This window comes from Peromyscus maniculatus, chromosome 11 (assembly GCF_049852395.1).
Source record: "Peromyscus maniculatus bairdii isolate BWxNUB_F1_BW_parent chromosome 11, HU_Pman_BW_mat_3.1, whole genome shotgun sequence".
NCBI classification, from domain to species: domain Eukaryota; kingdom Metazoa; phylum Chordata; class Mammalia; order Rodentia; family Cricetidae; genus Peromyscus; species Peromyscus maniculatus.
The window spans coordinates 20,609,674-20,635,894 of record NC_134862.1 but is presented as its reverse complement, the minus strand read 5'-3'; the positions used below and the strand labels follow the sequence as shown (position 1 = coordinate 20,635,894).

The 26,221-nt window shown below is 42.7% G+C and overlaps 1 long non-coding RNA gene across 2 annotated transcripts; it reads left to right on the top strand.

Moving 5' to 3' along the window:
* Positions 1–18,857: 18,857 nt before the first annotated feature.
* Positions 18,858–24,179, top strand: LOC143267708 (uncharacterized). 2 transcript variants are annotated; one of them, XR_013043129.1, is made up of 2 exons: positions 18,858–18,903; positions 23,758–24,179. It is a non-coding gene; the product is annotated as an uncharacterized LOC143267708 (long non-coding RNA). The 2 variants fall into 2 exon arrangements; XR_013043128.1 differs by lacking the exon at positions 18,858–18,903 and adding an exon at positions 23,255–23,393.
* The last annotated feature ends 2,042 nt before the right edge of the window (positions 24,180–26,221 follow it).

Here is a 26,221-nt window from a genome sequence, read left to right as displayed (position 1 = left end):
TATTCAACAAAGACATAGAAGAAAATTTTCCCAACATAAAGAAGGAAATGCCTATGAAGATACAAGAAGCTTACAGAGCACCAAATAAACTAGACCCCTTCCCCAAAACTCCCCTCACCACATAATAATTAAGCCACTAAACATACAGAATAAAGAAAGAATATTAAGAGCAGCAACAGAAAAAGAACAAGTGACTTATAAAGGCTGATCTATCAGAATAACACCCAACTTCTCAATGAAGACCCTGAAAGCAGGAAGGTCCTGGACAGACATAATGCAGACACTAAGAGACCATGGATGCCAGCCCAGACTACTATACTCAGCAAAATTTTCAATCACCATAGACAGAGTGCACAAGATATTCTAAGACAAAACCAGATTTAAACAATACCGACCCACAAATCCAGCCCTACAGAAAGCACTAGAAGGAAAACTCCAACCTAAGGAAGTTAGATGCACCCATGAAAACACAGGCAATAGATAATCCCACAGCAGCAAATCCCAAAGAAAGGAAATACAGACACTACCACAAAAAACAAACAAACAAACAAAAAACCCAGGAATTAACAACCACTGGTCAATAATACCCTTTAATATCAATGGACACAATTCATCTATTAAAAGACACAGGCTAACAGAATTGATATGAAAATAGGATCCATCTTTCTGCTGCATACAAGAAACACACCTCAGCTTCAAGGACAGACACTAACTCAGAGTAAAAAGTTGGGGAGAGACTTTCTAATCAAATGGAATTAAGAAGCAAGCCGGGGTAGCTATCCTTATATCTTACAAAATAGACTTCAGACTAAAATCAATCAAAAGAGATCAGGAAAAACATTACATATTCATCACAGGAAAAATCCACCAAGATGAAGTCTCAATTCTGAACATTTATGCCCTAAAAAAAAGGGCACCCACATATGTAAAAAAAGCAATATTAAAGTTTAAATCACACATCAAATCCCACACACTAGTAGTGGGAGACTTCAATGTCCCATGCTCACCAATGGACAGGTCTACCAGACAGAAACTTAACAGAGAAATAAGGGATCTAACAGATGTTATGACTCAAATGGACTTAATAGATATCTACAGAACATTCTACCCTGACACAAAATAATATACCCTCTTTTCACCACTCCATGTAACCCTCTCTAAAACTGACCATGTACTCAGTCACAAAGCAAATCTCAACAGATATAAAAAAAAATTGGAATAACCTCTTGTATTTTATCAGACTACCATGGCTTAAAGTTAGATTTCAACTACAACAAAAATTACAGAAAACCTACAAACCCATGGAAAACAAATAATGATCAACTGAATCACCAATGGGTCAAGGAAGAAATAAAGAAAGAAAATAATCAATGAAAATGAATGTACAACATACCCAAACTTATGAGATACAATGAAAACAGTGCTAAGAGGAAAGTCAGCACTAAGTGCCCACATAAAGAGGTTGGAGAAATCTCACACTAGCAACTTAACAGCACACCTGAAAGCTCTAGAAAAACAACAACAACAACAAAAAACGTCACCCAGGAGGATTAGACAACAGGAAATATTCACACTGAGGGCTGAAATCAATAAAATAGAAACAAAGAGAATACAAAGAATCAATGAAACAAAGACTTGGTTCTTTGAGAAAATCAACAAGATAGACAAACTCTTATCCAAACTAACCAAAAGGCAGAGAGAGAACATTCAAATTAACAAAATCAGAAATGAAAAGGAAGACATAACAGACAATGAAAAAATCCAGAGAATCATTAGGTCATACTTCAAACATCTGTACTCCACGAAGTTGGAAAATCTAAAAGAAAGGGACAATTTTCTGGATAGGTACCACATACCAAAATTAAATCAAGACCAGATAAGCAATTTAAGTAGACCTATAACTCCTAAGGAAATAGAAACAGTCATTAAAAGTCTCCCAACCAGAAAAAAAAAAAAAAAAAAAACAGAAGCAGATGGTTTCAATGCAGAATTCTACCAGGATTTCAAAGAAGAGCTAATACCAATGTTCTTCAAATTATTCCACAAAATAGAAACAGAAGGAGCATTGCCAACTGCTTTTTAAGAGGCTACGGTTACCCTGATATCCAAACCACACAATGATGAACAAAGAGAATTACAGACCAATCTCCCTCATGAACATTGATGCAAAAATACTCAATAAAATACTGGCAAACCCAATCCAAGAACACATCAAAAACAATTATCAACTGTGATTAAGTAGGCGTCATCCCAGAAATGCAAGAATGATTCAACATATGAAAACGTATCATTGTAATACACCATATAAGCAAACTGAAAGAAAAACGAACACATGATCATCTCATTAGATACTGAAAAAGTCTTTGACAAAATCCAGTACCCCTTCATGGTAAAGGTCTTGGAGAGATCAGGAATATAAGGAACATACCTGAACATAATAAAGGCAATTTACAGCAAGCCAACAGCCAAGGTCAAATTAAATGGAGAGAAACTCAAAGTGATTCCACTAAGATCTGGAACAAGACAAGGCTGTCCACTCTTCCCCTATCTATTTAATACAGTATTCAAAGTTCTAGCTAGAGCAATAAGACAACAAAAGGAGATCAAGGGGATACAAATTGGAAAGGAAGGAGTCAAACTTTTGCTATTTGCAGATGATCTGATAGTATACATAAGTGACCCCAAAAATTCTACCAGGGAACTCCTACAGTTGATAAATACCTTCAGTAATGTGGCAGGATACAAGATTAAATAAAAAAATTAGTAACCCTCCTATATACAAGTGATAAACGAGCCAAGAAAGAAATCAGAGAAGCATCACCCTTTACAATAGTGACAAACAATATAAAATAACTTGAGGTAACTCTAAGCAAGTGAAAGATCTGTATGACAAGAACTTTAAGTCTCTGAAGAAAGTAATTGAAGAAGATATCAGAAAATGGAAAGATCCCCCATGCTCATGGATAGATAAGATTAACATAGTGAAAATGGCAATCTTACCAAAAGCAATCTACAGATTCAATGCAATCCCCATCAAAATTCCAACACAATTCTTCACAGACCTCAAAAGAACAATACTTAACTTTATATGAAAAAAAACAAAAAATCCAGGATAGCTAAAACAATCATTTAAAATAAAGCAACTTCAAGAGTCATCACCATCCCTGACCTCAACTCTACTATAGAGCAATAGTAATAAAACCAGCTTGGTATTAGCATAAAAACCAACATGTGTACCAATGGAATAGAATTGAGGACCCTGACAGTAATCCACACACCTATGTGTAGCATGAATCTTAAAAGTTCTTATTAATAAAATCAAACCCAAGGCCAGTTATTGGGGTCAAAGCTGGTAGATCAGAGAGACAGAACAAGCCACAGCTATCTCACCTCGCCAGATCTTCAGCTGGTCTTGTCTCCTCAGACTGGAGGCCTCTGAGTCCTCATCTGGAATGGGTCTCAGCTGAATTACTGCTCAAAAGCCTGAATGCTTAGCCAGCCCAAATCTAGTTTCTGGTCCTCACGCCTTATATATCTTTTTGCTTTCTACCACCACTCCCTGGGATTAAAGGCTGGCTTTCTGGGATTAAAGGCGTGTGTCACCATGCTTGGCTATTTCCAATGTGGCCTTGAACTCACAGAGATCCAGAGGGATTTCTATCTCTGGAATGCTAGGATTAAAGGTGTGAGTGCCACCATTTTCTAGCCTTTGTATCTACTGGTTGTCTGTTCTCTGACCCCAGATAAATTTATTAGAGTACACAATATTTTGGGGAACACAATACCACCACACCTATGAACACCTGATTTTTGACAAAGAAGCCAAAACTGTACAATGGAAAAAAGAAAGCATCTTCAACAAATGGTGCTGGCATAACTGGATGTCAACATGTAGAAGATTGCAAATAGATCCATATCTATTGCCTTGCACAAAACTTAAGTCCAAGTGGATCAAAGACCTCAACATGAATCCAGTTACACTGAACCTGATAGAAGAAAAAGTAGAAGGTAGCCTTGAACTCATTGGCACAGTAGAGCACTTCCTAAATATACCACTAGTAGCACAGACACTGAGAGAAACAACTAATAAATGAGACCTCATAAAACTAAGAAGCTTTGTTGGGCAAAGGACAAAACAACAGCCTACAGAATGGGAAAAGATCTTCACCAACTGCACATATGACAGAGTGCTGATCTCCAAAATACATTAAGAACTCAAGAAACTAGACAGCAAAATACCAAACAATCCAATTAAAAAATGGGGTACAGAACTAAACAGAGAATTCTCAACAGAAGAATTTCAAATGGCAGAAAGACATTTAAGGAATTGCTCAGTATTCTTAGCCATCAGGGAAATGCAAATCAAAATGATTCTGAGATACCACCTTATGCCTGTCAGAATGGCTAAGATAAAAACACTGAAGACAGCTTATGTTGGAGAGGACGTGGAGCAAGGGGAACACTCCTCCACTGTTTGTGGGAGTGCAAACTTGTATAGCCACTTTGGAAATCAGTATGGTGGTTTCTCAGAAAATTGGGAATCAATCTACCTTAAAACCCAATGATACCATTCTTGGACATATACTCAAGGAATGCTCAATCATATTGCAAGGACATTTGCTCATCTATGTTCATAGCAGCATTATTCATAACAGCGAGAACCTGGAAATAACCTAGATGCCCCTTGACCAAATAATGGATAAAGAAAATGTGGCACATATACACAATGGAGTACTGCTCAGCAGAGAAAAACAATGACATCATGAAATTTGCAGGCAAATGGATGGATCTAGAAATTATCATCCTGAGTGAGGTAACCCAGACTCAGAAGGACAAACATGGTATGTACTCACTCATAAGTGGATAAAAGTAAAGCAAAGGATAATCAGACTACAACCCACAGCCCCCAAGAGCCTAGCTAACAAGGAGAACCCTGAGAGGGACACATGGATTGCCCTGGGAAGGGAAAATAGATGAGATCTCCTGAGTAAACTGGGGTTGGGGAAGGGCAACAAAGCATAGGGGATGGGGAAGAGAACATAAGGGAATAGGATGGTCGAGCTGGAACAAAGACAGAGTGGGAGAGCAATAAAATAGATACCTTGATAGAGTCATCATGGGAATAAGGAGAAACCTGATGGTAAGAGAAACTACCAGGAACCCACAAGGATAACCCAAACTTAGAGTACTAGCAATAGTGGAGAGGGTGCCTTGGCTGGCTTACCCCAGTAATCAGATTGATGAACACCCTAACTGTCATCATAGAGCCTTCATGCAGTAACTGATGGAAGCAGATGCAGAGATGCACAGCCAAGCACCAGGCTAAGCTCCAGGAGTCCAGTTGAAAAGAGGGAAGAGGGATTCTCTGAGCAAGGGGCATCAAAATCATGATGGGGAAACCTACAGAGACAATCAAACCAAACCAGTGGGAACTCATGAAATTTAGAACAGTTGTGGAGCCTGCATGGGACTGGTCTAGGCCTTCTGCATAGTGAGACAGTTGTGTAGCTTGATCTGCTTAAAGGGCCCCCTGGCAGTAGGATCAGAATCCATCTCTGGTGCATGAGCAGGCTTTTTGGAGTCCACTACCTATGATGGGACACCTTGCACAGCCTTGAGACATGGGGAGGGGCTTGAACCTGCTTCCACTAAATGTACTTCCCCATGGGAGGCCTTACCTTCTTGTAGGAGGGAATGGGTGGTGGGTTAGGAAGGGGAGGCTAAAGGGGCAGGAGGAAGGAAGATGGGGATCTATGATTGGTATGTAAAATGAAGAAAAAAATTCTTAAAAACAGAAAATATTTGAATCTACATTTGTCAAAGATCTTGATCTATTATTTTCTTTTCATGCTGTATCTTTGCCCTATTTTTGGTATTAGTACAAAACTGGATTCATAAAATGGTGTGGCAGTGTGTCCTCCTGTTCAGATTTGTGGAACAGCTTGAAGATTACTGATGGTAGGTGTTTCTTAAGGCCCAGTAGAATTCAGCAGAGAATCCATCCCATCCTGGGCTTTCCTTTGTGAGCAGATTTTATTACTGCTTTAAGGTTATCACTTGTTATGTATTATTTAAGTTGTTATACCTTCCTGTCTAAATTTTGGTGAGTTACAAAAATTTATACATTTATCTATATTAATCTATCCTAGATTTTTTTAGGCTTTTTTAGAACACAAGTTTTTAAAGTATTTCTTAATGGTCTTATGGATTTCACTAGAATCTGCTGTGGGATGTTCTGTATGTCAAATTACTCTGATTGGTCAATAAATAAAATACTGATTGGCCAGTGGCTAGGCAGGAAGTATAGGTGGGACTAACAGAGAGGAGAAAAGAAAGAACAGGAAGGCAGAAGGGGTCACTGCCAGCCACTGCCATGACAAGCAGCATGTGAAGATGCTGGTAAGCCACGAGCCATGTGGCAAGGTATAGATTTATGGAAATGGATTAATTTAAGCTATAAGAACAGTTAGCAAGAAGCCTGCCACGGCCATACAGTTTGTAAGCAATATAAGTTTCTGTGTTTACTTGGTTGGGTCTGAGCGGCTGTGGGACTGGCGAGTGACAGAGATTTGTCCTGACTGTGGGCAAGGCAGGAAAACTCTAGCTACAGGAATCTGTAGAGAATACTGTTATTTGAGTCTTTTTCTTTCCCTTTGTCAGTTTGGCTTGGTGTTTGTCAAACTTGTTTATTTTTTCAAAGATCCAACTCTTTGAATGATTCTGTGTTTTTTCCAGCTTCAAATTTTAATTTTAAGTTTGAGAAAAGCACATAGTAAATTTAAATCAAATAATAAAAAATAGAGATTATTATTTTACTGGAGAACTTTCTAGAAGTTTTCATATAAATAGAAGCCATATAGAAATGAGGTCCACATGAATTCCTTATTTGTATCAAAGCTCAGGAATATTTTTTTCTGCAAGGATAGCATTTTTAATTTAAGGATTAACTCCACATGTTGCTATTTTTAAATTTTAATTTTAATCTTTTTTCTTTATGTAATTTCCACTTAATTAATTTTTGCCCTGATCTTTATTAATTAATTAATTAATTAATTTGACCATGTGGTGCTTTGTTGGGTATGGCTTTTTCTTGTGATTTTCCCCCTAAAACAATGAGGTGCATCATTAGGTTATGTATTTGAAAAATCTCTGATTATTTTTTTACCTAAAATACTTATAACTTTCTTCTTAAAGCTGTTTTAGTTGTATCCCAAAGGTTCTAGTTGTAGGGGAAATGGATTGGCTAAAAAAACTCATTCTGACCCTGGAGTCCAGAACTAGGAAAAGATGACTCAGATAAGGACAGTGAAAGAAACACAAATCAGAGCCAACTCTGCCCCTGGCCAACTGACTTGTGAAACCAACCAATAACAGAGAAGGACAGTAAAACACTGAGCCCCAAGTCAACCCTTGGTTGACTCTACCCCCAAGACATCCTATATAAACTGCCCTGCCTGGTTAGTTTTTTAAAAAGCTGGTCTCTCCACCCTGGTAGAGGTAGCTACTCTCCTGGACTACTCCTTCCCAAATAAGTTTCTTTCTCAAAAGAGTTTTGGGTGTGAAGATCTTCATTCACTGGCATAGAGAAGACCCTTGCTGAGACATCCCTCAGTGGACAAGACAAGGGAAAGCTGAAAAAGTAACACTTCTTTCCGGAGCCAGAGGAGATTTCTACATATCTGCAATTTCTTAGGCCACAGAAGCAGAGCTCTGCTAGGAAGACCCCTTAAGTGGGAGCTGAGCAAAGCTCAGCTGTAGTGGCTCTCCAGGAGAGGAGCAGGATTGCTATATCCTGCTGTGAGACCATCCCCCACCACACCAGGTATAGCCTGACTCTCTCAAACAGTCAGAATACCCTTCCCTGCTGAAGCAGTTCCATATCTGACTCTCCCAAGCCGTCAGAAAAACTTCCCTTCCAGGGCTGAGCTGTCTCTTTGCAGCTCCAGCCATCAGAGCTGTCCTAAGCAGCTCCAGGTGTCCAGGGCAGAGCTGCCCTAAGCAGCTTGAGGTGTCCAGGATACCTCGTCCTCCAGGGTTGAGCTATCTCTTTGCAGATCCAGCCATCAGAGCTGTCCTAAGTAGCTCAGGGTGTTGCCTGCCTCCCCAAGTAGTCAGGATACCTTTCCCAGAGTTGCAGAACTCACATTTTGGTGCCAAAACCTGGGACCAAACCCACAGAGTTGCAACAAATTTACTTATACTAATAATACACACTTTAATTTTATTGGATTCCAGAAACTTTTAAATTTCCTCCATGATCTTTTCAATGACATACTGGTCATTCGTGAGCTTTCAGGTATTTGTGTATTATCTGTGTTTTTGTCTAAGTTTTAGTCCATTGTGATCTGATAAGATATGGTTGGTTCTTTTCTATTTGTTCAGGATTGCTTTGTGATCTAGAATGTGGTATATTTGAGAAGGTTCCATGTGGTGATATTTTGAACAAACAAAACTTGCCTGAAGATCAGAGGGAAGGACCAACCATAGAGTTAGCCTCAGAGGTTAGGCAGTGGTGGCACACACCTTTAATCCTAGCACTCAGGAGGCTGAGGCAGAAATCTGTCTGGATTTCTGTGAATTCAAGGCCGCACTGGGCTTCATGAGATAAATCCAATTTAAAAGAGAAACAGAGCCAGGTAGTGGTGGCACACACCTTTAATTCCAACACTTGGGATCACACACCTTTAATCCCAGTACTAGGAAGGTTGAGACAGGAAGTGATATGGCTGGGTCGGGAAAGGAATATAAATCGGGAGGAGTCAGGAACTCACTCTTTCAGGATCTTGGAGGCTGAGAAGTTGATGAGGTAAGAGGTGGTGGCTGTGGCTTGCTCTGCTTCTCTGATCTTTCAGCTTGCACCTTGATATCTGGCTCCAGGTTTTTATTATAAGACCATTTAGGATTCATGCAACAGTTCCATGGGCAGCTAAGAATAATGTATAGTCCATTTCTATAGATGAAATATTCTGTAGATATCTGTTAGAGTGTTAGATATGATGTAGTTTAACTCAGAAATTTCTTTGTTGACCTTTAGATGACCAATCAAAGGTGTTCAGTGCTGCAGTCACTTACTATGATTGTTAGAATCCATCTGACTTTTTATGCTACTAATTTTTTTATGAAATTAGAAGCTTCAATATTCAGTGTGTATATTTACACTTGTTACATCTTCTTGTTGAATTGTTCCATTATTAATGTGTAGTAGCTTTCTTTATAACTTCTATGTAATTTTGCTTTGAAAACTAACTTAACAAATATAAACCAGCTTGTTTGAGGCTTCCATTTAAAACTTGATAGTTTGACTTCTATCCTTTGACTACCAGTCTTTGGGTATCTTCACCAGCAGGCACACCACTTCTTGGCGAAAATAGCTTGTTGGGTCTAGTTTTTCAGTCTACCCAATCTGTGTCTCCTCCTCCTCCTTTGGAGACAGGGTCTTCAGGGTCTCATTGTGCAGCCCTGGCCTGGAATTCATTTTGCAGACCAAACTGGCCTTGAATTCATAAAAATCTACCTGCCTCTGCCTCCCAAATTCTGAGATTAAATGTGTGAACTACCATGCCTGGCTGGCTTATGATTGTTGGTCAATTGAGATCATTTGCATTTAAGATATCCTAATTAGAGACATTTATTATTTATGGTAATTTCACAGATTGCTTTACATGTTGGATTATTGCTTATCTTTTTTTTTTCTCTCCCCATTAGTTTTAGGGATTTGCTGGGTAACTATGATGGATATAGTGGATTCCTTTTAAATTCTCAGTTTTTTAATCTACTTCTTTCAAGGATTTAGAATTGATTTTTCCTAGACTTCTGTGATGGAGGCTGATTTTCTGCTTCTTATACTTTTCTGGGTGCTGTGCAGTGACAGTACCCTTGATTCAGCTTATTTCTCATGCATTGACCATTCTTTTCTCCATACTTTTTAGGAATCTTACCATGACTGCTGTGTACCCTGAAGCACTGTCTGTATTTGAAATGGATTCTATTTTTTCTTATTCTGATTCTTCTCCTTCACTGCATCATGTGGAGGCAGTTTTTTGTCTGCTGTTTCCCAAATTGCTCCTTATTAAAAGGACCTCAGTAATAGTAGATGAGGGACTCATCCTTCTCCAAAATTGCCTAGTCTTAATTTATTGCTTCTCAAGAATCCTAATTCCAAATGTGCTCCAATTCTGTGGTGCTGGGGCACAAGGACTTCAACATAGAAATTGGGATAAGACACAATCCAACTGACTCCATTTCCCAGGTAATGTGCTGCCAGGCTTTCCCTCCAAAAGTTGCAGCTAAGTTGTTACATAGGCCATAGGGTCTTCAACTATAGAAACAAACAAACAGACTAGTTCTCTTCTGCATGATTGCCTCTTGGAGAGGAAAAGATCCATTTGGTAGGAAGCCCAGGCATTGGTGAGAAGATCCAATCTTGACAGTGTTCACTTCACTTTGACCCTGTTTTCATGCCTCATTTATCACACTGCAGCTACTCCAATTTGATTTCTACCCAGTCTTGGTTAAAGAATGACTTGGGTAACTGATGAAAACAGATGCAGAGACCCAGTCAAACATTAATACCTGAGTGTGGGGAATCTTGCTGAAGACAGGAAGGAAGGGTTGTAGGAGCCAGAAGGATCAAGGACATCACAAGAAAGCCCACAAAAACAACTAACCTGGTTTAGTTAGGGAGCCTGTATGTGACCAACCTAGGCCCTCTACACATATGTGACAGTTGTGTAGCTTGGTCCTTTTGTGGAACTCCTATCAATGGGAGCAGATGTTGTCTCTAAACACTTTGGCTGCCTCTTAGGAACATATTCCTCATACTGGATTGCCTTACCCAGCCTTAACACAAGGGGAGGTGCTTAGTCTTATGGCAACTTGATATGCCATGCTTTGTTGATACCCACTGGAGGCCTGCCCCTTTCTGTACAGAAACAGAGGAGGAGTGAATTGGGGGGTAGGGGGAGGGAGTAGGAGGAGAGGAGGAAGGGAAAAATTCAGTTAGGATGCAAAATAAATAAATTAATTTTAAAAAAGAATAATCTGGGGGCCTGATGAGATGGCTCAGCAGGTAAAGTTGCAGACTGCCATGCCTGATGGCATGTATCTGAACCAGAACTGGTTAGTAGAAGGAGAGAACTGACTTCTCAAGCTGTCCTCTGACCTCTACATGCACACAGTGGCACCCTTGCCTACATATACCAACACACACTAAATAAAAACGTAGTATTTTTTAAAAAATCAATTTTTATACCTTTTTGTATATCTATTTTTGAAATTGTATTCTGAGGAAGTAATGTACACACAACGAATAAATAAATAAATAAAGTAATAAAGTAATAAATAAAGTAATCAAGTAAATTTTTTTAGAATAAGGAAAATTATCTGAAATTTATTTACAAATCATGGGACCTTAGAATTCACTATCTCAGGTCACCTACTCTAATTTTTTTTTTCTACTAGTGTCATAGTTATCAGTGCTTCAAGCAAGTGAATGAATGTCCACAGTGGGATTCTGGGCTGTGGTAACTGAATGGGCTAGAGTTTCGAGGGATGGGAAGCATGGTGGGTTATGAGGTCTCTCACATCACAGTTAAAAGTTAAGGCTCCTACAGCAAAGGGTTCCTGCCTCATATCAAACGTTCTGACAACAACGGGAAAGTGATGAGTGGGAACATTTCCCCCTTGACTGAGAAACCAGAATCTCCTGAGGACTGGTGTGGTGACCTCTCACCACACATTCATGGATTCTGAAACATTCTGCCCACGAGGATATCACAGGCCCAGTTAGCATTCCTTCCTTCAAGCATTTTGGAGTAGGCCATTCCTGAGACCCTGCTTGGGTCCCTAATACCTTACCCCCTAATTTTAAACAAGTAATACTTATTTAGTTGATAAAACTTTGACTGTGGTTAGATGTTAACTGTGGTTAACTGTGGTTAGATGTTTCTGTGATTCCATCCCTTGGGAGGTAGAGAGAGGAGGATTTCAAATTTGAGGCAATCTATATAAGAAGATTCTGGGCTTGTGAAAAGGCTTAGCAGGCAAAGGTGTGTGTTGTACAAGTTTGGTGACCTGAATTCAATCCTTGGGATGCACATAAAGGTGGAAGGAGAGAACCATTGCACATAGTTGTCTATACTGGTGCCATGACTTGTACCATGCACACAATAAATTTTTAAAAATTAGAAAAGAAGATCCTGTCTGAAAAACTACTTTCCCTCGAAAAATTCCAGAAAAACTTCAAGCATGGTTTTTCCTCTTATGACCCTTTCACCCAGTGGTGGCTTCTGTTTGGACCTTTGACTGTTTTTTTCTTTTATGTATCTGTGTAGACTGGTAGACACTAGAGACATTTAGACACTTAGGACTGCTAAGTTTAGGTTACACTTTCATATCCTGTTTGTTCCCATTGAAATGCTTCCACAGAGTGGACAGAGTTATCTCTAGGCCATCAGTACTCATGCATGTCCTATGTGATGATCTCATAACACCACATGGGATTTCTATGTTTTTACTAACTATTCCTTTGTTTTATGATTGGGAGGAACATAAATATTTGAAAACATTTAATGATTACCCTTGGCTAATATCCTAAAAGTGTAAAGTCTGAGTTGATGGTCATGGGATATTGATAAACGTGCTAATTTATTGCTGTTATCTCTAGCTATATTCTAGTGATGTGTTTGTGTTACAGCTGTCCACCATGTGTGCAGACAGTTCTTCATGAAGTGAGAGGTCAACAACCATTGTTATACTGTGGAGGAAACAGAGATAATTTCCCCATTGCAGGGAACTGTGGAGTTGGCTTGGCCTAGCTGCCTTGAGAGGTGCATCATAGGGTTTTCAAGTTAGAGTCCATGGCTCCTGGGGCTCGATGTGTCTTTCAGTTCCTGAGAGACTGATGCACTCTCTCAGGTGGTAAGCATCCAGGTCACCTTGTGTTTCTCTGTATGATCCCTTAGTAGTCATGGAAACATGGAAACTTGATAAGACAATTAGTCTTAGACATTAATCTTGTGTACCCAATATAGCTTGAAAACTTCACTGTATCCTGGCAACTACAAGTGTATCGATCCTGGCAATTGCCATTATATTCTGTTTCTGAAAAAGGTATAAAAGTCTGATTGCTCCCAATAAAATTGTCACAGCCTCACTTGTGCCCCCAACCCCAACCCTGGCCTGATTTCATTTCTCTCAGCTGTAACAGATGACTGGCCTGGTAAATAATCAAGGTCAATTACAGCCCATAGTTTTCCATCATGAAATCTACAGTAGCTATACATCCCTTCTATTCAAATATTTTGGGCTTTTAGGGGAAGAGTAGTTCTTAATTCCCTTTCCTGTTGCTTGGCTCAATTTCTCTATTCATACAGTTCAGGATTCCCTGCCTAGGGAATGCTGACCGCACAATGGGTTGGTTTTCCAACTTAGTTGCCATAATTGAAATGCTCCCTCCCCTCCGCTCCCTGAAAACAAGTCTATAGATCAACCTGACCTAGACAAGCCCTCACTAAAACCTGGGTAATTCAAGATTGTGTCAAGTTGGCAATTAAAACCAGCCATTGTGAGCACACTGTCAGAAACCAGTTGCCCTTTTTTTTTTTTGACCCTAAATAAGTCTCACCCATAACAGGAAGCAGGAAATGTAATGAGTTAACCTGATTGACAGTGGCTCACATTTCTCTCCGTGGTCACAGAATATAAAAGGTGGAAGGCAAATCCTTAGTGTCAACAGACTCGGATTTCATGCACTGGGAAACTGGGCAGTGTGAAGGGGAACAACCTCAAGGCTGTTTGGGGAAAGCAGCACACCACGCCTGAGAACTGAGAAAGCCTCTCCAGCTAACCCCTCTTTCCTGATCCCTTTGTTTCAATCATTCCTTTACTGGGGAATACTGTAAATCCGTGAGATGTACCTGAAATCCGGCTTGTTAAATAAAACATTAACAACATGATGAGACATGCCCATTCCTTTATTCTGGGAGTCTTAGCCCACCTCCCTGCACCTTTTTTAAAAAAAAAAAACAAAAACAAAAACAAAAACAAAAAACAAAAAACATGTCATTCTGGCTATAAAAACTGTTTTTTATTATCCTATTTTTAGTTAAAGTATACTTACATCATTTCCTCCTCTCCTTCATTTAAGCTCTCCTATCTCTCTCCTCTCCACTGCCTCTCAAGCACAACCTGCTGAGTCCATTTCATGTTTCTTATGTGTTTATGATTTTATATCGAACCACTCGGTATTGGATAAGCACTTAGGGGCCTTATGCCTGGAGAAGACTAAATCTCCCTCTCTCAGAAGTCCATAACTGCCGTAGCTCTTGACCTAGGGGCAGGGCCTTGTGAGATTTCTTTCATCTTCATAGGGAGGCCTGCTGGTGTTGCCATTGCTCAGGCTTTGTTTAGGCATCCATGCCGTGCGCTTTCATGGGTCTTATCTAAAAGACATGATCTAGAATCTGATTTCCTGGCCCATGACATTAACAATCTTTTCACTGCCTCCTCTTTGATGTTTCTTAAGCCTTTTTATGAGGTTAGAAATACAGGTGGGCTGCCATACCTGCCCAGTATTCCTGTGGGTTCTAAGGGTCCAAACTTCAGTTCCAGTGCTTGCTCAGTAAGAATTTTAACTGCTGGCCCACCTCCCAGCACCTTGAAGTTCCCCTTTCACTGCTGTGTGGTACTTGCTTATGTACAGGTACTGTTTATGTATTTAGTCTCCTAATGTGGATACTGAGAAGTGTCCAGCTTTTCCTTATTAAAAACAGAGATGTTATATGCCGCTATGTACAACATTGTGTGTAGGTTCCTCTGGGTTTCTACAGCTGTGGTAATCATTTGTGGATCCTGCTCATTTTGTCTTCAAGAAAACTGTGTTGGATTTCCCACAGCCTCATCAATTTTGTGGAGCCAGATTTAAAGTTCTTTAATGGAATTGGGTTTAATTTGTTTGCTTCTAGTTATTAAGGAGTTTTCACTCCTATGAATGTTTGCTTTGTTATTAGTGTGAACTCTTTTGTGTTCATAGCATCTGTCCATTATGCTATTTAGGTTGTTTGTCCCAGTTTTGAATGAGCACACTGGCACAAGATGAGCATCATGGTCAAGCCTAACAGAGAAATCCATCACCAGAAGGCAATCCTCCTGGGGAGCTGATGGTTTGGGCAGTAGCCGACAGTCACTTAGCCATCAAGGCAGAACCATAGTGATTCTCCCACTCCTTCTGGTGGCAGAGGCAGAGGACCAATGATTTCTCCCAAATCTTCTCTACTTTACTTTATTTTAATTAATTAATTAATTTGGGGGGGTATTGGAAAATTGAACCCAAGGCCTTTTGTTGTGGCCATCACTCGAGACCCCTGAGCAAGACCACCACAGAGCTGATATCGGATGAAAATCACACAGGGATTTATTACAAGCCCCGGCTTGGTCCACGTCCAACACACTAGCTAGCCAGGTGAAGGAGGACGGCCCTGAGCTCTCAGGGTGAAGGGTTTTTAAAGGGAAAAACTGCAAGTGGGTGGCACAAGCCTTAGCATCATATGATTATGTAAGGGTGTGTAACCTTTGAATTTACTGGTTGGGGGTTACAGTTATCATTTGGGGGGTAGGCCTGGACAAGTCCCAGGCTTTGTCCTTGAGCTGCCATGGGGCTGGCTGGCCTCACACATTTACATTGACCCATGCACGTAGCTCTAAGTTGGTGAGGGGTCCCAGACAGTAAACAACTGACTGAACCTTGAACAGTCACAGTAAATGCAGAAAGGGAGCTACTGCAAGGACTATGTCTTTTGTTCACGGCCCTCCCAGAGACTGCTTGCTCAAGTCTCAGGAAACTGAAATGGAGGCCTGAACTCTGAGAGAAGACTGAGCAGCCTGTTATGGCGTCTGCTCGGTCCTCTCACTTTCACATGCTGGGCAAGTTCTCTGTCATTGAACCACAGCCCTTCCTGCTTATATACTTTAGAAATTAGTCTCTTTATAGGAGTTGGCCAGTCTAGTCCCACCCCAATCCCTCAGGCCTCCCTCCAAAGTAAATTGGCTAAGAACTCTTTACTATAAACATTAGAGGCCTATTCTGACTACCTTAAGACAAAAATGGGATTACGAAAAGAACATTGTGTGTGTGTGTGTGTGTGTGTGTGTGTGTGTGTCCCAGAGGTTGAACGCAGGTCATCAGACTGGACAGCAAGTGCCGTCTCACCAGCCCCGAGTTGCATTTATTGAAAGGTGCAGGAAAGAGGGAGTGGGCTGAAGAACCAGGTGTACACAGGAGCCCACAGTCATCTACAGGACTGGCCCAGGAAAGAGACCACTGGCTCCACACATTGTAGCTACCCTCAACCCATACACTGGACACTGCTGTTGACATTGGTGTTGGGGACCTTACTGATGACTGTGACCAGGGTGGTTGTTACTCTATTGAAGCTTGTTTGATTGAGTATTGGAGAGACGAGGTGGAAAGGCAGTGCAAACAGCCTCTCCCTATGGACAAGTCCTGTAAAGGGAAGACAAGAAAGGACCCATTTAGAGGTAAAGGCAGACACAGGGTCAAGTACAATTTGGGGAAGCCTAGCCCTTCAGATGCAGAGAGGCTGTGATGCCTGAGAACAGATGGGGGCAGGGTGTGAAGACTTGTTCCGAGTTCCATTTATTTGGTCTCTGAAAAAAGCAAGGTCGATTGTTGATAATTAAAAAAGGAAATAGCAAGGAAATCTTGAGAGCAAGAAAGAAATAGGACCAGCAATTAAATTTTAAAAGCTTGTATTTTTATTCCTAGTTTTAAAAATATTCCATGAGAAAAATCAAATGGAAAAAAAAAATCCCTCAAATTGTTTACAATGAACAAAGCAGGCTGCAGATACTGTTGACCGCTTTATCCTGGGGAAGCCGGCCATCAAGCACAGTTGGTCTAAGCGCTGCGTGGGCTCCTGTGGACTCGGCACCTCCCCGTCTATTTATCTTTCTTTGGAAATGAGGAGAATGGGACAACTGACACCTGGTCATTCAAGCTGAAAGTCCACGCTGTCATATTGATTTGGGCAACCATTAGAGGCATGACCTAACCTTTCAGAGCATAGGGAAACTTACCTAAGGACAAAAGAACATACATAGCCAGTGAGCCAGAGAAAAAGAAATGGAGTCAGGAACAGGTTTGCTCCCACAGAATTCATGATGTTTTCATGACAGCAACCTCCACAGGGTTGCAAATAGCACCAATATTCTACCAATCCAGAGCCTGAGAGCTGTTTCTAGGCTCCTGTGGCTGTTTCTAGGCTGTTTTGAAACTTACCACTCTCTCAATTTCAACCCTGACCTAGTGGTACAAAGTTAATATTCCTGTGTTAGAAACACAGGCCTACACTGGTACAACTGACTTATAAATAAATAGATTTGATTGGTAATTTTATTTTTAGCACAAAATTGTGCTAGGTCTTAAATTTTTCTCTTTGGCCCTTCTCCCAGGCATATTCCATATATCACCTGCTGTGAATGCTAACAAGAATATGAATTTGTTCAGTTCAGTTGAAAATGATGATTGGCTCCCCTCCCTCAGCCTGATTTCTTCAGACCTGTGACTGTGGAGTCCTATAGTTAAGACACTAGACTGCTGCCAAGACAGCAGACCGAGAATGGGGCTCTCCCCTGTGTCTAAGGACGGTAATGAATAACATGGGCTGAATCAGAGGGTCTCAGTGTTTTCCGTGTTGGCTCAGGCCTTGGCAGTGGGAAGGTGGGGAAGGCTAACCAGTGTTCTACGCCTCTTTCCTGATTTAAATCAAAAGAAGATTACCATAAAAAATAAATTTGGATAGGAAATGCTAGTTGTTTTTTAATCAACTAATTTTGTTGTAAACAACTGATACTTGAGCTAGCAAGACAGCTCAGTGTAAAGACATTTGCTACCAAGACCGATGACAGGAATTCAATTCCCAGAATCCTCATCCGGTATCCCAGGGTGAAAAGAAAAAAGACTCCCCCAAGTTGTTGTTTGACCCACACCTCCCCACACACATGCACACACTCACTCACATGTTAAATATTTAAAATTTGACACATCAGACGTACATGTTTCTGGGGTGCTGTGTAATGTTTGGGCATGTGTCTCTGTGGTATAGTGATGTTCAAGGAAGGGCAACATCCCCTTCTTCTAGAAGCTTGGCCGCACAGCAAGTCATGCAGAGGCCAGGACCATGACTCAGCACCTTGGCTCTGCTCCCAGTGGGCATTCTCCTTCCCTCAGAACCCCAGTTTCAATGCCATTCTGTGTGACTCAGCAGTCATGACCTCTTTGGGCAAGTTCCACAGCATGTCTCGTGGCCAGGGCTCTTAATCAGAGGCAAAGACTTTATCATCTAGGCTGATGGGCCAGGAGCTGCCACTTCCTTGGGGAAGAGGAGAGCCCCTGGGCCAGTGCCGGCAGAGGTGTTCTGGGAGGATAGCTCAGGAAAGTCCTTTGTGATGAAAGGCATTCTGAGGTTGTGAGTTTTCTCAGCAAAGCTCACCAAGGCTTCTCTGTGTTGATATAAATAGTTCTGCTCTGGCAGCAGATGGAAAAGAGCCAACCAGTAATGAACACCAGGACAAACAAACAGGCCTCCGGGACGTGGGCCCAGCCACTGGAAGCCACCGTTGGCAACAGGCTGGGAGGTGGTGGTGGTGGGCGAAACAGAACCAACAACAATGAATTAATCACTTGTGAGCGAAGGGCCGAAGCTCTTCAGATAATTACAAGCTCAGATAATTAGGAAAGGCTAAGCCACACAGGACAGGGCATTGGTTCGAGAGGAAAATAGGCATGAAATATGCTAATTAGCCCATGTTTAAATATTAACTAAGAAACCGTTAGTTACATGATGGACACTTCCTCTATCCAAAGGCCTGTGCTTGATTGGGAAGGTGAGTGGGGACATGTTCCTTCCCTCCCTACAACACACAGAGAGCAGTCACGTGGCTAATCGGAAGGAGACGAGTGTTTACAAGTGTCCATAGGTAAAAAAGTCAGTGCCAGGCAGGAAAAGAGGTGGATCTGAATGGAAACATGGAGCATGAAGAATGGGAAAGAGGATTTGCCTCAAGCTAAAGCTGCATCCACCATGGGTTGGTAGTCTAAGCAGGGGCCAATAGGAGGAAGTGGAGATGTGGAATCTCATTGTACTGGGATGGTCCCCCTCCCTCAGCACAGGCAAACCCAAGGCCTCTCTGGACTGAAGCATTCCAGCCTTAGGCCCGCAGGATTCCCAGGAAATGAGATCAACAAAATGAGTGCCAAACCACAGAATGTGGAAAACACCAACAAGCCAGCCACCGTGAGTGAGGATCAGCAGAGACAATGAGTAACACAGTTAAGCTTCTTCTTCAGATACTAAAACTGTGTGAGTGGAGATATAACAGAAGATAAAATGCTGAGGGACTCGAGAGAGGCCCAGTGGTTAAGGGCATCTACTGCACCCACATTGAGAGACTTACAACCACCTATAATTCCAGTTCCAGGGGATCCTTTCTGGCCTCCATGGTCACCTGGACTCAAGTGCATACTGCACACAGACACATATGCACACTCACAATTAAAAATAAATATTTAAAAGCTAGAAAGGAGATCACAGAAATAATCAAGGCTATAAAAATGACAAGGCAGAAAGATTTTGAAAAAAATTAAAATGGAAATTTAAAAAACAAAAGTACAGGACTGAAATTAAAAAAAAAACTACTAGGCAAGTGAATAAAGCAACGAATTGGGGTGTAGCTGGAAAGATATTGTGTGTACCTTTATTGTCTTACTGTGGGGGACAGTCAGGCCTCCGTCCCTAAACACAGATGACGTGTTCAGAGAGGCCAGCTGCAGATAGCTCTCTGAAAGCCCACTGGAAGAAGTGGTTATGGGTGTAACTTTACACACCTTTGGCATTTTATTTTACTTTCAAATCGTGTGTTTTAGGTGTGTCTGTGTGGTGGTTTGTGCACATGAGTGTACGTCTCTACAGAAGCCATAAGATGGTGTGGATTCATTTAGAGCTGGAGTTATAGGCAGTTGTGAACCACTTGATGTGGGTACCTGGGGCCAAAATGGTCCTTTGTAGAGCATTGAGTGCTGCTTCCCTCTGAGCCATCCCTTCAGCTCCTGTGAATATGACTTTGGAATTTACTATAAAATGTGGTTTGCAAGTTGTTCCTGAAAGCTTTCATCCTGGCTAGCCTGGGATTCCTTCCTGGCTAAGGTCCTCCCTTTCTCCCAGGCCCTCCTCTTGGAGGACTTTCCAGACACTTTCTGTGGGATTTATTGTTGACCACCATCCCTGTTTCTGTTTCCTGCTCTGTTTGTGGGGCAGACACGGTACTATGGTGTCCACCTCAGGCCCTCAGTCAGGAGCACTGAAGGACAACAGCAACTCCATAATCATTAAAATCAATGCTCAATAAATTGGATGGCATCCTACAAGGTTCCAACAAATGATTGTGGACAAGGTCTGAATGGTAAACGTTTGCAGTAAGATTCTTCTGGGGTTGTTACCAAGCTTGAATTGTCTTCAAGCACATCGCTGAGGGTGTAATCAGTGTTGTAGTAATTATGTAAAAATAGTGCCCATTATAAATCAAAGCTTTGGCCTTTGTAAGAAGGCCTGGTTTCTTGATGCCTTCCACCCAGCACTCAGCACTGCTCTGGGAAGCTGGGCATCGGCTCCACTGGGAGCATCTTACTGATGAGTAGGTGTGAGCCTTGGCACAGTTGTGCTAAACATTAAGCATCTTTCTTACCAGTGCAAGAATCTGGTCTCTGTCCTTTAGAGCTGGATTCTTGCATAAAACTTGTAGGGAATTACTAGGACCTAAGGTCACTCAACTCAGAGAAGAGTCTGCTTTCTTTTTTCAGATCTGGAACGGAAGTCAGAGCATCCACCCCCAGAACCTACAGCCCTGTAGGCCAGGTGGATACAGACTCACTTCACCAGGGCAGCCCTGGCTCTGGCCCAGGAGAGTTGCCTGACTCATGATCACCAGAATTCCCTTCTGAGAGTAATAAAAACCCAGCTTGCAAAACTCATTCTGGCTGTTGAATCCCTCCTGCAGGTAGACTCAGGGAACCTTGTCTTCTGACTGACACCCTCTTCGAGGTCAGCTTCTAGAACTGGAGCTAAAGGGGGTGTCCTTGTGGACCTCATTAATAGAGGAGATACGCTCTTGAGAAGGTGTGGTGGTTTGAGAGAAAATGGCCCCTATAAGAAATGGCATTATTAGGAGTTGTGGCTTTGTTGAAGGAAGTGTGTCACTGTAGGGGTGGGCTCTGAGGTCCCTTTCACTCAGGTTATGCTCAGTATGACACACAGTTGCTTCTGCTGCCTGCAGATCAAGATGTAGAACTCTCAGCTCCTTCTCCAGCACCATATCTGCCTGTAAGCCATCGGTCATGATGATAATGGCCTAAATCTCTGAAACTGTAAGTCAGCCCTAATGAAATGGTTTCCTTTATAAGAACTCTTGTGGTCATGGTGTCTCTTCACAGCAATAGAAACCTTAACGAAGGCAGAAAGAGAGTGAGGGAACAGGACAGGGCAAGAGAAGAAACTTAAGTCAAGACAAGCTCTTCACTGGAGTGTACCTTTAGCTCTGCCCTACAAGGAGCCCAGAATGTAGGCTGTACCTTGGGTTTGCTACATCTTAATGCAGGGCACTGGCCATTCTGTGCCCAGTCCCTGGAAACACTTGATCCTTTCATTATCTGTTGGCAATCGAGAGCTGAATGCACACCAGTCATAGACACAAGGCCTTGACTTGATGTCTTATATCCAGAGGGAAGATGGTCTCTCTCTCAGGATTGTCTCCGCGTTGCATCTGCCCGCACTACCAACAAGCCTTCATTCTGCATCCAGCACCAGTGCTATGGGAGGGCTTACTGGCTGCTCTTTAGGATCCCCAGTGTGTCCTGAGCTCTGTGCTAGCCTTCTGAGTTGTTCCAGATGACAGCAATGCTTCTCTTTCTTTCCTTGGGAGCTGAGGTCCTCTGTGGTCAGCAGATCCTATGGCATCTCAGCAGCCACGGCACTGCCTTTTTGGAACACTGAAGCCAGAGCTCCCCATCTTTCCAAAGACAGTCCTCCCTCTGTCTTTCATCCTACAAGGCCATGGGCTAGCTCAGAGCCTGCAGACAAATGTTAGCCCAGTGCCTCTGAGATGCTGATATGGAAGTTCTAAAGACCATGAAGCATACGTATTAAATCCAGCTGGACCTGATGCTGGAGGAGGAGAGGAAACACAACCCGCCTAATGACACTGGTGTCCGATGCTCTGTGGTGCACCTGCTCAGCTTAGCTCCCAGTGATTCCTCTGTTCTTGATCAGGTCAGGTGCCATACCCCTACCTGGGAAGCCCTGGAACACTGGGTGGCTGTTGTGTTTGGAATCTACCAAGAAAGAAAACGCCTTCTTCTCTGGCCACTGACAAGGGATAAACACTGGGACAAAGACTTAAATCATCATTAACAAAGACTTTTTAAATTGGAAAAATATGTTTTTCCCCAAAGGGGACAAAGGCCATCTGGTTAAGTTGATGAGAGCATCAGAGCAGGCAGCTGATGGCTTTTCTTTGTTTTCAGTAGGAATTGTGAATCAAGGAATAGATAAGAAAACATGAGGGCCTTTTGTTCCCTGCAGCCAATATGGGCTGCATTCAGCGGCTCTCGAAAACAGTAAGAAATGGTGCCTTGGAAAATACATCAGATAACAAACAGAGAAGTGCCTTCGTGTTTCCTTCTGAGTTATTAACTACTGGGCAGCTTTCTCAGGTACGGTGCCCCAACCAACTGAATCCTCATGACTAGTGAAAACAGACGGGAAACAAAGTGCCTGGTGATGAGGCACGTGATGATCTGCTCTTCTGAGCTCACCCGCTACCTTTTATATGGTTCTGATTTTCACAGTGGTCTTTCTGGTGATTTGGTTTTTGAAGCAAGGTTTCATGCAGCTTTGGCTAGCCTTAAACTCACTATGTAGCTCAGGATGACCCTGTCTCCATCTCCTAAGAGATAGGAGTTTATACAGTGCTGCAGATCAAACCCAGGGCTTCGTGTATGCCAGGTAAACACTCTCCTGACTGAGCTACACCCCTAACCTGTTTTTATGTGTTTGTCACTCTCTTTCTAGATGGTGGCCCGTGGTTGCCATGGTTGCCTCTGTTTTTCTTGGGTGGGGGTTGCCATGGCCTTCAGTTCTCATTCAGAACTTTGATGCTCTGTAGCAGACAGATTAAAGAATGAAGTCAGCTTCATTCAAGAGGCAACATGGCTGCCAGGCACTCATACCCACTGCTGTGAGCAGAGCTGGCCCAGTTTCCTCCCCGTACTATGGTTATATCTGCTGTCGTAGAGTGGTTGTTTGTGCATCTAAGAGCCATGTGTGAGCGAGGCTTTGGGGCCAGCTATACAATTTGGAAGGTGTACTAGTGAACAAAATGCCCACAAGGCAGGTGTCATCAGGGAGCAGAAACACATCTCTCACCATTCTAGAAGCCAGAAAATGTTAGCAGGGCCATTCTCCCTCCGAAGATTCTGGGGGAGGGTCCTTCTTTATCCCTTCTGGCTTCTGGGGTCTGCTGACCATCCTTAGTTTGTGTTTACACCATCCAGCCTCTGCCTTTGCTGTTCCAGAACTTTCTGGGTTTTCTTCCCATGTCCTTTTCTGCTACATGGACAGTCTCATTGAACATCAGTAGGGTCTCTTCTCATCCCATTAACAACCTTTTAAAACATCCTATTTACAGACACGCTGCCATGCTGAGATTCCAGGTGGATATGGACCAAATTCACGTCTTGAATTTCCTTTCAACATTTTTATTCTGGAACAACCTAACCTTGACAATGGGATTTGCAAAGGTGCATGTCTCCAAAGAGGGTGAAGATCACAGCAAGCACTTCGAGGACCTTCCTCCCTGCTCACTTCTTGGCTGAAAGCATTCCCCCTGATCAAAATTATTTCTCAACGATTTGACTCAATCTTCAAGACTCTGTCCTCTGGGGAAAGGAAAGGTCTCCAGGGACTTTTCTCCAGTAGTCCTGAAGAGGCTGGCACAAATTTGAGTCATCTGGCTTCAGAATAGGAGAGGCTTTTCACAAAAACCATCTGCCCCAGGAACTGAGTAGTTGGGAGAGAGAGTCTAGCAAATTAAATAATTTCCCTGAGAAACTGCTGTTGCTTCTGTCAATGTTTGCAGTCTTCAGGTGTTGTACCTGTTTCAAACTGATTAATCAGCCTCTTCCCTGGAGTCCGTTCTCCTTGCTCTTGTTTGGGGAATGAGGTAGGGCATGGATGGAGAAAGGGGAAAGCTTGGGGCTGAGGACCTGAGCTCAATCCTCAGAAGCCAAGTAGAAAGCAGGGCATGGTGGCATGTGTTTATAATCCTGGTGCTGGCTAGGCAAAGACAGGAGGATCTCTGGCCATCCAGGCTGACTAATTGCCAAGTCCCAGGTCTCAGTGAGAGGCCCTGCCTCAGAAAACAAGGTGGGAGGCTCTTAAGGAATAGTGCCTGAGTTTGATCTCTGCTCTCTCTCTCTCTCTCTCTCTCTCTCTCTCTCTCGCTCGCTCGCTCGCTCGCGCGCGTGCGCGCACACACACACACACACACACACACACATGTAGATGCGCACCTGAGTACACATGAATTTGTGCACACACACATAGACACATGGAGGGGGGATAGAGAGGGTAGATCACCAAGGAGCAGTGAGTCCAAAGGAAGACAGTCCACACGTCATTCAATTCGCATTTTCGAGTCTGCCATGCACCCATGTGGCAAACCGAGATTGGCCCACACAGAATTCCGTGTGACAAGTGTGGCTGAGCTTAGGTCTGTGCTCAGAAAGATTCAGAGGCAGCATCTGGGCAGCATGGCAGAGAGCCATGAGCATGTCACGTCGCACCACACAAACATCTCCAGGGACTCATGCCCCAGATTTGTCCATCCTGTGTGTAGCTTTTAAAGGACCATTCCCTAAGCTGTTGTTGCCAGACATAGGTAGCAGATTTTCGTGCTCTGGTATAAAAATATACAAACAACAAAGTCACAGAAAGGAGCTATTTCCATGCCTTTACTCTCTCCCATATTTCTGAAGACATCTGGCTGTGCAATGTACAAATCTTGTGATTTTGAATCATAGATCCTCTGAGGCAAGGCACTGCATCTATTTATACATGCTTGATATTGGTTGTGTAACCAGGATTGCTGGGTCTGAGCCAAACCCAAACTAAGTGAGTTGGAGTTGATGTGGATGAATGATGGGAAGTTAGGTGTGAGGGTCTTCTAGTTCTGTCCCAGAGAACTGTTGAACCACCGTGGGTACTACACCAACCTTCAGCACCATAACGTCTCCTCAAAAACAGGAATCACGAGTCTGTCCCTAACTCTGATCTCAGACTGGTACAAGACAGTGTGAGTCTGGAGATGGAACAGCAGTGGTCTCTGGCAAAGCCATCATCCTTACCTGTTCTGTGGACAGAGTCCTAGCAAACAGATGCTTGCATGAGGATACTGCCCAGGAAACCCAGCTTCAAATATTAGGGACAGACATCTGGAAGTATCCAAGGCTCAGCCACTCTAAAGGTGCCAAACTTGAAAAGCATGACACCCTGAGATGTCATTGTGGCTCCCAGGCCACTAAGAGACAGCCTAGGGACCCATCTGCCAGAGTCCAGGACAGCCAGCCAAGGCCATTTGACCTCCCAGGCATCCTGTGAGGACGTCAGAAGGGACCTTAGAAGCACTCAGCAAAACTTTGCTCTTGAGAGAAAGGCCATTCCACTAGGAGCCCAGAGTCAACTGTGTCTGAAAGGGGACAAGAAGCCCACTTCCCAGGTGCCTTAGAAAGAAAATCTGCATGAGGCCAAGCAAGGCAAGCTCCAGACAAGAACCCTTAGTTTCCCAAAGAAGAGTTGGGCAAGACTTAACGAGACATGAAACTGTCCCTTCTTAGGCCAGGCAGCAGAAAACAAAGCTGAGGACTTACCTTGAGATCTGTTTAATCCAGCATGATGAAGTCAGTGTGGCAGTCAGGAGTGACCTGGAGGAGCTCAGCTGGTAGTGTGCCCAGCACACACGCCGTAAACTGGGTGTGGTAGAGCACACCCGAAACGGCAGCTCACAGTAAGAAGGTCAGACTCAAGAGCACCCTCAGCTACATAGTGAGTTCAAGGACAGTCTGAGGTACATGAGGCCCTGCTTCCAAAAAGAA